The sequence below is a fragment of the Mytilus galloprovincialis genome, chromosome 6 (assembly GCF_965363235.1).
Source record: "Mytilus galloprovincialis chromosome 6, xbMytGall1.hap1.1, whole genome shotgun sequence".
NCBI classification, from domain to species: domain Eukaryota; kingdom Metazoa; phylum Mollusca; class Bivalvia; order Mytilida; family Mytilidae; genus Mytilus; species Mytilus galloprovincialis.
In genome coordinates this window covers 10465334-10477561 of record NC_134843.1, presented here as the reverse complement: position 1 = coordinate 10477561, position 12228 = coordinate 10465334, and positions in this window count along the sequence as shown.

The window sequence follows — 12228 nt, the reverse complement described above, 5'->3', positions numbered from 1 at the left end:
TGCAAAAGTCATATACTTTATAAGATATCTTATAAACTTTAGAAGAAATCGTATAAAGTATATAAGATATCATATAAACTTTATGAGATATCTTATATAACATTAAAGATATCTTATATAAACATTGTTTATAAGATATCTCATATACTTTATAAGATATCTTATAAAGTATTTAAGATATCATATAACAGTCATTCCCAAAAAATGGGTACAATTCGAATGTAGACACTGTTAAAAAATAAATTTCAACTGAGCAGAGAGAGAGTGTTGTTTTCTTCTGTGTCTATATCTAGTCTGTCATTTTTTAGATTTTTACTTACACCATTTTAGTTGTTTTCTAGTTTTAGCATTTTTTGTAAGACAAGGTAAGTATGAACGTATCGGAGGTTAGTGGTGTATAAAGTCATCTTAAAAATTGCATTAGAGAAAAACACAAGATTTAAATCCAGGCTCATTTGAAATGGGTTACATTTACCACCATAGCAAACTGATTTATACGTATTATTCTGTATATATTGAAAGCAAATACCAATTTTAAGTTCTGAATTAATATAGTGTTTAAAAAATAATTCAAATAAGTAGTTTTCACAACTTATTTAGTAATAAATTTAAACTAATGAAATGTTATGCTGTACAATATTTTAGTTTCATAATACAGCTTTCCAGGAAAAACCCTATTATTTATGTTTTGAATCACTTGTATGTATTTTTTATGCTTGTATTAATCCACACCCCCATCTTTGTTACGGAGGTTGATATCAAACCAGTATCTGAATGCTGATACATAGTAACACTTAACTCTTTAATGCTAGCTTTTCTAAACAATTTATTGACATTACAAACTAAAAAACTGTTTTCTATCAAGTTATAATATGTTTCTTTTAGTCAAATGGACTTGTTCTTGTCAAAATCTCCGTAACGATTCATGAACTTTCACTCAAAAATATGTTTTACCTAAACCGAATACTGTTCAACTTAATTTTATTAGCTCTATGCAGATAATGTCATCTTCCTTCACACCATAATGTATGTATTATACTCAACTATGAAGTTTTGGAGTCAAAATAGTTTCATTTCGAAAATTTCTATCCTCCGTAACGACATTTAAAACCTCCATAACGGACAATTCCAGTTCTTACCAACAGCAAACATATAAATGAATGTAAATATTGGAATTAAATGACAAACAAGACAACAGAATTAAACATTTTTCTTAGTAAATCGTTATCTAAAAAGAGTAAAGTCCTGTTAGAGAAAAAAACTTTTTTTCCTTAAATTTCTATCCTCCGTAACGTAAATCAATGATGTCGTCTATGATTGACATCACCTTTCGATTTTTATTAGAGATAATTGATGGACTGATTTGGTATCTATAACAATGTAAAAGAATTTCAATTGGTATGATCGTGTTTACATGCATCTTTAGATATTTTTTTTTTATTTGCATAACCTCCGTTACATTGATGAGTCCTAAATAATCTTGAAAATGTTTGCCATAAACCGCTGTTAAAGTTATAATTGTCGTCGTAATTACACAAGTTGTGTTGTAGACTATTTTAAATCTAAGAAAATGGCTGATATAACGTTTATTAAACGTTATAATGTTGCCCACATAATAGGGAAAAACACAAGTTAACCTACCTTTCTCAAAACAACATTTTTTTCTCTCCAAATCTGTATTTTGTTTGTTTGTTTTCTTTATAATAAATGATGTCTGCTACAAAAATGACTTTCGGCAGTGTCGGCAACCGCTGATACTGATGAAAAAGTCTGACAACTTAACTGTAAATAACTGCGTCACGGAGGTTATTTAAACGGAGGTTAGTTTTATTTTCATTATATATACATGGAAATATGTAACAATATTGTTGAGTTGCTTTCTCAAAACTGATTATTGAGAAGCTTTATGGGTGCTTTCAATTAAATAATCATCATTTTGATTTGTTCTTGGTTAGTGCGTTCCAAAATACGCGTTACGTAGGTTGGATTCTTATATGCGACAATCGAAAAAAAAGAGAAAGAGAAGATTTTTTTTTATTTTTCGTTTCATTGCTATAAAAGTTAAAGGCAGGATTTTAAAATTTGATGTATCAACTTTGCTTAAAGTCACTTTGGGCATGATTTCCAATCATATAAATATGTTTTGACTGTACCTAAAGATACGTTACGGTAGGTTATACGTTTATCGGCGACATTGGGTTAATGGGTAAATCAAAGTGTATATTATAACTTTTGTTTCTAAAATATTTTTGTGGATAAAAATCGATATAGTGTCAAATAAAAAAAGCAAATCTAATCATGATTTAGATGAAATAAAGTATTGTAATTCACACCGATATTTGGAGTTTTTCTTAGCGACATTCGAAATTCGTGTGATTTCCGTATATTGAATAGAAAATCACACAAATATATTTACGAAATACATCACAAAAGAATATAATTTTATTTTAGTATACATATTAATCACTTAGAACACGAAAAATATTATCTGTGACACATGTTAAGCTTGCATTTTGTGGTTATTTGCAGGCGACACTGAAATTTTGTAATTGTACCCATTTTTTTGGGAATGACTGATAAACTTTATGAGATATCTTATATAACATTAAAGATATCTTATATAACATTAAAGATATCTCATATAACATTAAAGATATCTTATATAATATATGAGATATCTTATAAAAATGAAATTATATAAGATATCTTATATATTAAAGGAGATATCTTATATATTATATAAGATATCTTATATATTATAGGAGATATCTTGAAATTCGAATAAAAAGTAAAACGGCTTGCCATACAGGACAATAATATTTACATTTGCTACGCCAATCTGTCGGAAGATGAAGTTAGCAACCATACAATTTACAGGGAATACTGTGATAAGAGAGTTATTTAACATAGATTTATTTCAATATGCATCAGAAAAATATATATACAAACAGCAACATGCTATTTGTGTCAAGGTCACCATGTCTTCAGTGTGTTTAAATTACACCGAATATCTGAAATTACGTCCAATTTTCGAAACGAAGAACTGCAATAAAAAGATGCTAATCTGGTGGTTAATTGAATCATTTCAACTTCTTTTATTGTGACCATTTATGTTCAATATACACCTAGCCCATATAATGTCCTATCCTATTTACTGCAAAGATAAAGTCGGAAAATGCTGCACATTTTGTTTAATATACATGTATCTTTAAACTTTAATTTTTACAAATGAATACACATTTATTATTTAATCTGTTATCGAGACTAAACATGCATATACAGATTAATCAAGTGTAAAAGAAAATGCAAATTCGACAATATATCATATTTATAGGTAGACTCGAGTTATTCATGTGCGAAACTGTACATCAAATATTGCCGGACTTCTCTGGACCGTAAAAAATAACACAATCTGGTTAAAATACTAGACGGATGATATATGTCTATGTCTCGCTTATAAGGTTCGTTATCGGCGAGCCATAAACACGTTATATGTATTTCAGTCTTTGCTGCTTCGTCACATAATGACATTTCTTACATCCAATACTGCTATACAGGTCATACAGCTGATTACTGTTTGAATTGTGTGTATATGGGTGGGTTGGGGTTTTTTTTGTTGTTTTTTTTTTGGGGGGGGGTCAAATATGTATAATTTATATTATTACAGAAATATATTTGTTATGTGTGTATATGGGTGGGTTGGCTTTTTTTTTTTGGTTTTTTTTTTTGGGGGGGGGGGGGGTCAAATATGTATAATTTATATTATTACAGAAATATATTTGTTAAGTATACAATTAGATCTGTGAATTTTAATTTTGACAAGAGAGTATAAAATGTATAACAACTCAAGATCACTAAGATTGGGTTGTTCTATTGTGATTTAATTTGTGTCAATAACTTGTCATGATGTGTTTTATCATTTGATTTTGCCATTTGATTAGGAACTTTCCGTTTTGAATTTTTCTCGGAGTTTAGTCTTTTTGTGATTTTACTTTTTAATAAAGTCCCATGACAGTAAACATACATACAGTGCGTTTGTAATTCATTTGCATTATATAAATTGCGTTATAACAAAACGGAAACGACATTTTATACCATCCGTATATTTTGTCTCGGCTTAGAATGCAAGGACATACACCTCGTGTTCTATAGAATAAGAACATGTCTTTGTTTAGATGACGGATGAAGTGCGTAACACTATATAACTTTATTTGAATTTTTTACATTTGTATAGCGGAAACGACGGGACAGGGTGAAGTGGGGCATAACAAAAAGCATGTACCAGCATCTATACCAAGCCAGGAATATGACAGCTGTTTTCCACTTGTTCCGTTCATTGATAGCGTTTGATTTTTTTTTCAGATTTAATGAACTCTCCCCCTTTTTGAGTTTACCTTGGAGTTCGGTATTTGTGTTATCCTTTAGTTTTGACAAAACGCTTTTATTTTGATATCAACAGACAATAATGAAACATTTATTGTGTTGTTAGTAGATATAGGAAGATGTGGTGTGAGTGCCAATGAGACAACTCTCCATACAAATAACAATTTAAAAAGTAAACCATTATAGGTCAAGGTACGGCCTTCAACATATTCACGGTGGGTATGGTTGTCCTGCGAGAGAACGTACTGTGCTGGTGATTCGGTCCTGACGGGTGCTGGTGATCAATGAAAAAATGTAAACAAAGACGAAAATGATGATTTTTGACGTTTTCACTCATAAAAAATGGAAGAAAACAGTTGAGATTTTTCAATTTCGTTTCTTATGGGTTCATATATAGACCATTAAAAAATTGACCCTCTAAACTGTTTCAGTAAGCGTAACACAAAAATGCTCATTTTCAGAAAATCTCGAACTGAAAAAATAAAACAAAAATGCTCATAGAGTCCGCTTTCTATACCGCAATCCACACGACAAAACAATTTTGTGAAAAAACATTGCAATTTCTTAAAATTTAGCATTTTCTCAATTTATTCATGTCCTGATACTGTGCTGGTGGGTCCTGTCATTGTGCTGGTGGGTCCTGATACGGTGCTGGTGATTTTGGATAAGAAGTTGGTCATATTTGAAACAAATGTTACAAAATCAATAAAATTGGGCAGATAATTGTTGCCAACAGGATCTATGACTCCTATTTTAGCTCTTGTGCATCCATTTGGCTGTTTAATATGTGTTTTCAAATGATCTTAACTTGTATTACATAATAACATAAAAGGGCAACATCTTTCGTCCAATATCAGATAACAATATATAGTATCTAAAATAAGTTAAAAATTCCACAATACTATATAATTCATTTTATGTGTCAATTTGTACGAAAAAAGTCGAAAAGAAGAGAGTTTAAGTTAATGTCATGATTATCTGTCGCTTTCTAGATCTATGCTTAGCATTTATTTCAGATGACATGGACTCCTCACCCTGATGACCCTGCTGCCTTTCATAACTTCATCCGTATACATATATTAATAGATAAACGAAAGGCTGCAACTGGTATTTTTGTATTTAAAATGATTCGTTGTAACGAGAATATTTGTGGTGAATGGAAACTGTGAGGGTCAAAATCTTAAATTGCTTATAAATGTTGCTGGACCTAGTTTCGTTATCTGATCCGAATTTTCTGAAATGTGCAAGGTAGATATACATTTTGATTTGTTTACTCGGTAATGAACCCTTGTGTTGATCCCATGCTAAACATAACAAAAATCTCTGTACAAAGGTCTGTGAATTTTCTACAAAAATAGTGATTTTATTTTCACTAAATTCTCTTTTTTCTACTAAATACAATAATGAACTATAATAAAAAATAATGCTTTGCAAGAAGTTTCCCCTTGATATATGCACATTTCGTAATTGACATTGTCATAAACCGTACACGAAAAGATAAAATATTGATATAAGTACTTAATTTGCATCTTTGAACCCCCACCCCGGCTTGTTTTTTAGGAGCCTGGGGTGTCTAAAAATGGTCGATTACAGACAGCCGAGTACGCATTTTACTTTCCAGGCGTGTTTATGTTTTTTAAATATAAATTAAGGCTACATTTTAATATAATAATTCTATGAATTCACAATATAAAAAAATGCAGAAAAAAAAATGAATGAAGTGAAATATCTTAGTAAGGAGTCATAACTACAGAGATGGTGTGTTTGACACACAAAACTTAAAAGCTTAGTGATATTACCAATATTAAAATAAAAGTGTATTTTAGTTGGGTATTTTTTCCATTTACTCATTTTCAATTATAATCAAGGCACATTTGATTTTTATTCATGAAAAATATTTAAATATAGAAAAGTAGGACACATTGTTCACTTCCTCCCCCGTAATTCTTTATCAAAAATATTTATTTTGAAATGAAAAAGCTAAGAAATCTTAGGTTTTTTAGTGTTTTCTAGGTTATCTCGTCTTCATTCTCTGACATATTCTAGCTTGCCCTTTCATAAAATAGTGATTTTTTTTAGTGTTTTATCGAATTTTCGAAAAACAAATACCTGATAACCGCTTAGACAAAAAAAATATGTTGGAAAAATCTTACAGCAAGTGATTCTTAATAGCTATAGCCTCGGTCACACCTTACCGGATAGCTCGAACGGACGCCTAACGGATAAAAAAAAGTTATCCGTTGACAAAATTTGTATCTGTTGGGAGTCCGTTGGTGTACTAACGAACATGTAACGAATGCCAAACGGACACACAACGGACACTGAACGTACGTGAAACGGATACGTACCGGACAGAATGGACGTCGAACGTACATCCAACGGACGAGTACCGGATAAAACAGACACCTAATGGAAGCGTAACGGATAAAACGGATGAACAAAATAATCTGAAAATTAAAGGCAATAAACCATCTAAAAAATAAAGGCAATAAACCATGAGAAATTTCAATTGGCATTTGTCCATTTTACATCCGGTAGTCATCCGTTTTATCCGTTATCCTTCCGTTGATATCCGTTTTACATCCGTTTTATCCGTTAGGCGTCCGGTAGACATCCGTTGGTGAATTGGTCTACCGGATCTCCAACGGATGCATAACGGATACGTAACGGATACAAAACGGACGAGTACCGTACAAAACGGATGCCTAACGGACGTTCAACGGACATTTTATCCGTTGGACGTCCGTTCAAAGTTTGAACATGCTCAAAATTTTCCACCGGACAGAACGGACGTCAACGGATAAAACGGACGCTTAACGGACATGCAACGGATATGGACGGACGCCTAACGGATAAGAACGGACGTCCAACGGACATGAACGGATTGAGAAAAAGTTATCCGTTAGGCGTCCGTTCGAGCTATCCGGTAAGGTGTGACCAAGGCTAATATAAGATACATTTTTCTTTTACAATCCACCTTTAAAATTTTACGGGAAACTATTCCAAGCTTTCACTGTAACCTCGCTCTAACTTATCCCCCTCCCTCCCCCCACCCTCCCCCCAAAAAAAAACACCAAACAAACAAACCCGCAATACTATTGTCATTCTTATAGTCAACACTCAATTGTTCACAAACAAATGTGTTTTAAGCTGCTAAAGACATGATTCAAACGCTCAGAAAGTCCTTTGTTCTATATTTATGCAAAACCTTTCACATTTTTATTTTATGGGTTATTGTTGAAGGTCGTACGATGACGTATGGTTGTTAACACATACTTCCTTTGGTTTCTTATGGAAATTTGTCCATTGACAACAAACATACCACATCATCTACATTATATTAAGTATTGTATAAATTACAACGTATTTTGGTGATCTTGCAAAATGATCGTAATCCCGAAAATCGTAAACATATTTTCTTATCTTAAAAGGGGGCAAGAAGGGTTCCATTAACAGGCCAATAAATAAGATTACAGTTAATTTCATTTTTTTTTTTTTTTTAAATAGGGGTATTTTTTCTCTCATAATAACAGTAAACAGATTCACAACAATGTCAATTTCAAGAAAGCAGACAACAGCTAATTAGTCAACAACAGTACAGCATCAATGCTCTTGAATATATGCCACTTTTAACTAAAATATAAAAGCACAGAACCAGGACATAGGAGCACAGAACCAGGACCGTTTTTCTTATCACCAGCACAGCGTCAGGACAATTCCGTCTAACGAACTTGCACGACTTTTGCAATATAATATTGTTGTAATATACTTTGCATGGTACTTATGACACATCAGAGAAAAATTAAGCAACAAAACAGTCGTTTTATTGCCGTTCTGATACAATGTAAACAAACCCACCAGCACAGAATCAGGACCCACCAGCACCCGTCAGGACCAAATCACCAGCACAGTACGTTCTCTCGCAGGACAACCATACCCACCGTGATATTACAGTTTCCCGAATACTGAAGAAATAACTTAACTGAATCTGAGCTGTGTTATCATGAGTAATCTCAGTCTGCATTCACTGTTTGTTTAACATGTAAGCCTGGAAGTTATCTTGACTTTAATGATTGGTTTTTAGTTCAGTTTTCAAATACTGTAACTTAAAGGTCATCTAAATTTGGTATACAGAAAAATGAAAGATGTGTTGTGGCTGTAAGGGTTCATCAAATTTTGATCTCATTTTCATGGCTCATAATTAATTTTAATGTTTATAGTGTTCCGAGTTTAAAGTAGTTGTCAGGGTGCATTTCCGTTTATCATACCTGTACATAGTTTATCTGACCATTGAAGTATTACATCATTTTATTTCCATGATCTGACGGAATAATTGTCATTCTTCATTGGCCAACGGTCACTAATTGACCAGTTTCGCAGTACTGTAACTATGGGTCCAAAGTTCTTTTACAGGATTAAACAGGGAAATGACCTTATCAGTGGCGGATCCAGAACTTTTCATAAGTGAAGGTCCACTGACTGACCTAAGAGGGGGCCCGCTCCAGTCACGCTTCAATGATTCCCTATATAAGCAACCAATTTTTTTCCCAAAAAGGGGGGCCAGGGCTCCCTGCCCCCCCCCCTAAATCCGCCTCTGCTTATTTTCATGGTTTACGTTGCGTGAATATGATATTTCTATTTCTTTAAATTATATATCCACTATATCTGGTATGTGGAGTAATTATAAGATGTGTACAGCCATCTTATAGTGTCCAACTTGACCTGTACTTAGGAAACATTGTGATATTAAGTTTTTTATACTAGTGAAACCTTGGTCTCAATGACGTTTCGCATGCCATTCATTCATTCACAAGCAATGAAACAGGTGAGACATTTCAGTGTGTCCGTTGTTTTGAATTTGTTATTTTAGAGGGGGAAGAAACAATGTAATGTATGTAACGAGATGAACTTCAGCAGACTGTACCGACAACTAACCTTGAGATGTATTTTTAAAAAATAGAAATAGTCAGAGCTCTAGGCATTTTAACCGTTGACCTTAGGTTGTCAAATTAGTTGCTACATCGTTTCTAAAATCTTTATATGTATTTGCGTATGGTTTTATTCACTGACATTTGTTCGTAAACATTAACAATAGTAATCATACCTGGAAAAAAAATGAACTTTAAACGGATTTTTTTCTTAATTGTATTATTTTGGACATTTCTTAACAAATCATCTCCACATGTCTACATGTGATCCTTATCCATTTTATGATTAGTCTTTTGATCAAATTCCCACGGTTTTACTAAATACTTGAATAATAAATCTAAATCTGTTTATGATACCTGTTGACTTTATATGTACTTAAACCTTAAAATAAACCACTGACAAATACAACTATCTCAGTTTCAATTTACATATATACAGAATTCGATCAACGTATAAACGGAATTCGAAATACGTATATACGGAATTATTTCTGTATATACAGAATTCGATTCATGTATATATGTAAATCGAATTCCGTATATACAAAAATAATATCTATCTGTGTATACATAAATATTACTGTATACACAGAGAGAAATTATTTTTGTAAATATTTCTGTATACACGTAGATATTTCTGTATATACGTAATTCGATTTCTGTGTATACGGAATTATTTCTGTCTATACGTAATTGGTATTTTATTTGACCTTTATAACTTTTTTAATCGGACGTTATTATGGCTAGGATTTAAATAATGCCCAAGGCATACTCTAGTGGTATAGTTATCAAAATTATCGGACATTAAATTCTCATTTTTCCGTGAGATCCTGTACAGAAACCATATTAATATCCACAGTGTAATTTTTCAAAACCGTTGGAAACGAATGTTGATAGTCCTATAAAACAACATTCAGCTAGTGTGTTAAATTGATAACATGGCTTTGATATCAAAGGATCAATAAGTTTACGGGCTTTATTAACAACTTACCGTAAAATTAGGATGGGATATCCCGATTGTAATAAGAATTTTACAGATGCAGTCGAACAATTTAATTAAAAACCGATCTCTCATCGCTCCTGTTTCTGATATGTCGCGTGGGAGATCTAACAAAACCCACTTTGAGGTCATATGTGAGTGATCTCGTAGGTGTGTCTTTTTCGACCAATGAAATTAAGCCTTCCACGATCTTGAAAGTTTAACGTAAGGTAAAGGGATGCAACTCATTTTATTTACGACGAAATCGTCAGTCAAAATAATTCATAAACTTTTTTGATTGGCTTATTAATAGGTCGTCAAATCATTTGCATATCATTATAAATTCAGTATTTTTAGTTCACTCACAGAAATGCTTTATTAAGCACTAAATAACTTTGTGGTACCACCTCCTCATATAATGTTTATGAAATTGCTATGATATATATATGTTTGTATTTTTGTGTATAACAAATTTGTATTGTCTTGGTATCAATCCTGTAATTTTGGATTTTAAACCAATAAAAATTACTTACTTACTTACTTACTTACTTACTTACTTACTTACTTACTTACTTACTTACTCACATGTGACCTCAAAGCCGGTTTCGTTAGATCTCCTACGCGACATATCAGAAACAGGAGCGATGAGAGATCGGTTTTAAATTAGATTGGCAGTCGAACATTGGACCAAATCTTTAAATATATGAAAGAAATTGGTAAAGGTTTCAATTAATTTACAAGTTGTGAAATATAGTGTCACACAAAAAAAAACACAATGATTAAAAGGGTTTAAAAGAAGTTGCATGTTATGGTGTCTCGTTGACATTTAACCAACCTTCATTCAGTTTCAATATTGTTCATATATATCCGGCTTTATCAAAAATAGAAATACATCCTTGGAAGGAGATGTTGAAACTTAAGGATTTTATTTCAAAATTTGAACCGAGCAGAGCGAAGCGAAAAGAAATTCACGTCTTTTTGCCTTAAACATACATTGTATATATACTTGTTATTGTATAAGGTAGCAGTGGGTGTGTGTCACCAAATTTTTTCAATGCCCCACCAATCTGAAGTTTTGAAACTCCCGGCTCCCTTTCAATTCCAAAAAAGTTTCAAAGCCTCCCATGCATTCTCCCTTTCGGTCATGTTACAGATGACCAGACCCTAATAGAGCATTAAAACCATTTCAAGGTGTATGCATGTATATCCAGTTTTCTTCTTCATTTTTACAGTTAATTTATGACGTATTAATCCTTGAAAATAAGTTATGCGTGCTAATATTCTACCCATCGGCCTTTTGTTTATTAAAATTGACATGTAATCTCCGATTTATTTGCCATAATCAAGCATGCTTTCCTGCTATCTTGTTTTTTTCATATTTTACAAGAAAAATTATTAGTTACCTGTAATTACCTACTGAACACTATAAAACAGATTAATCACAATCAAAACAATTCCCGATTGTCCCACAAATAAACTTCCCAATTGTCCCACAAATAAACTTCCCAATTGTCCCATACAACTATTCCCGATTGTCCCACAAAATTTAACTACCTTTTTACCTGTAATTTAAAAAAGTGGGACAATCGGGAAGACACCCTTGATATGGCCCGTGGTTGTTAATTCAAATTCTGTTTTTGGATATAAGTTTGCCAGAGATAGTGTACCTCATCTATAGATGTTCTCAGTCAATGTGCAGATGTAGAAATGCATGGTCGACATCTTGCAAAGAATACATATAATACGTGTCCAATATCAAGTACTTGATATAGTCAGTGGATGCTTACTGTCAATTTTAAAAGATGGACGAAAGTTACCAGAGGGACATTCAATCTCTTTAGTCGAAAATAAACTGACTCAAACCATGGTTATTTGAGAATGGGTATAAAAAAAAAACCAGACAACTAAGAGTACACAAAACACAACATAGAAAACTAA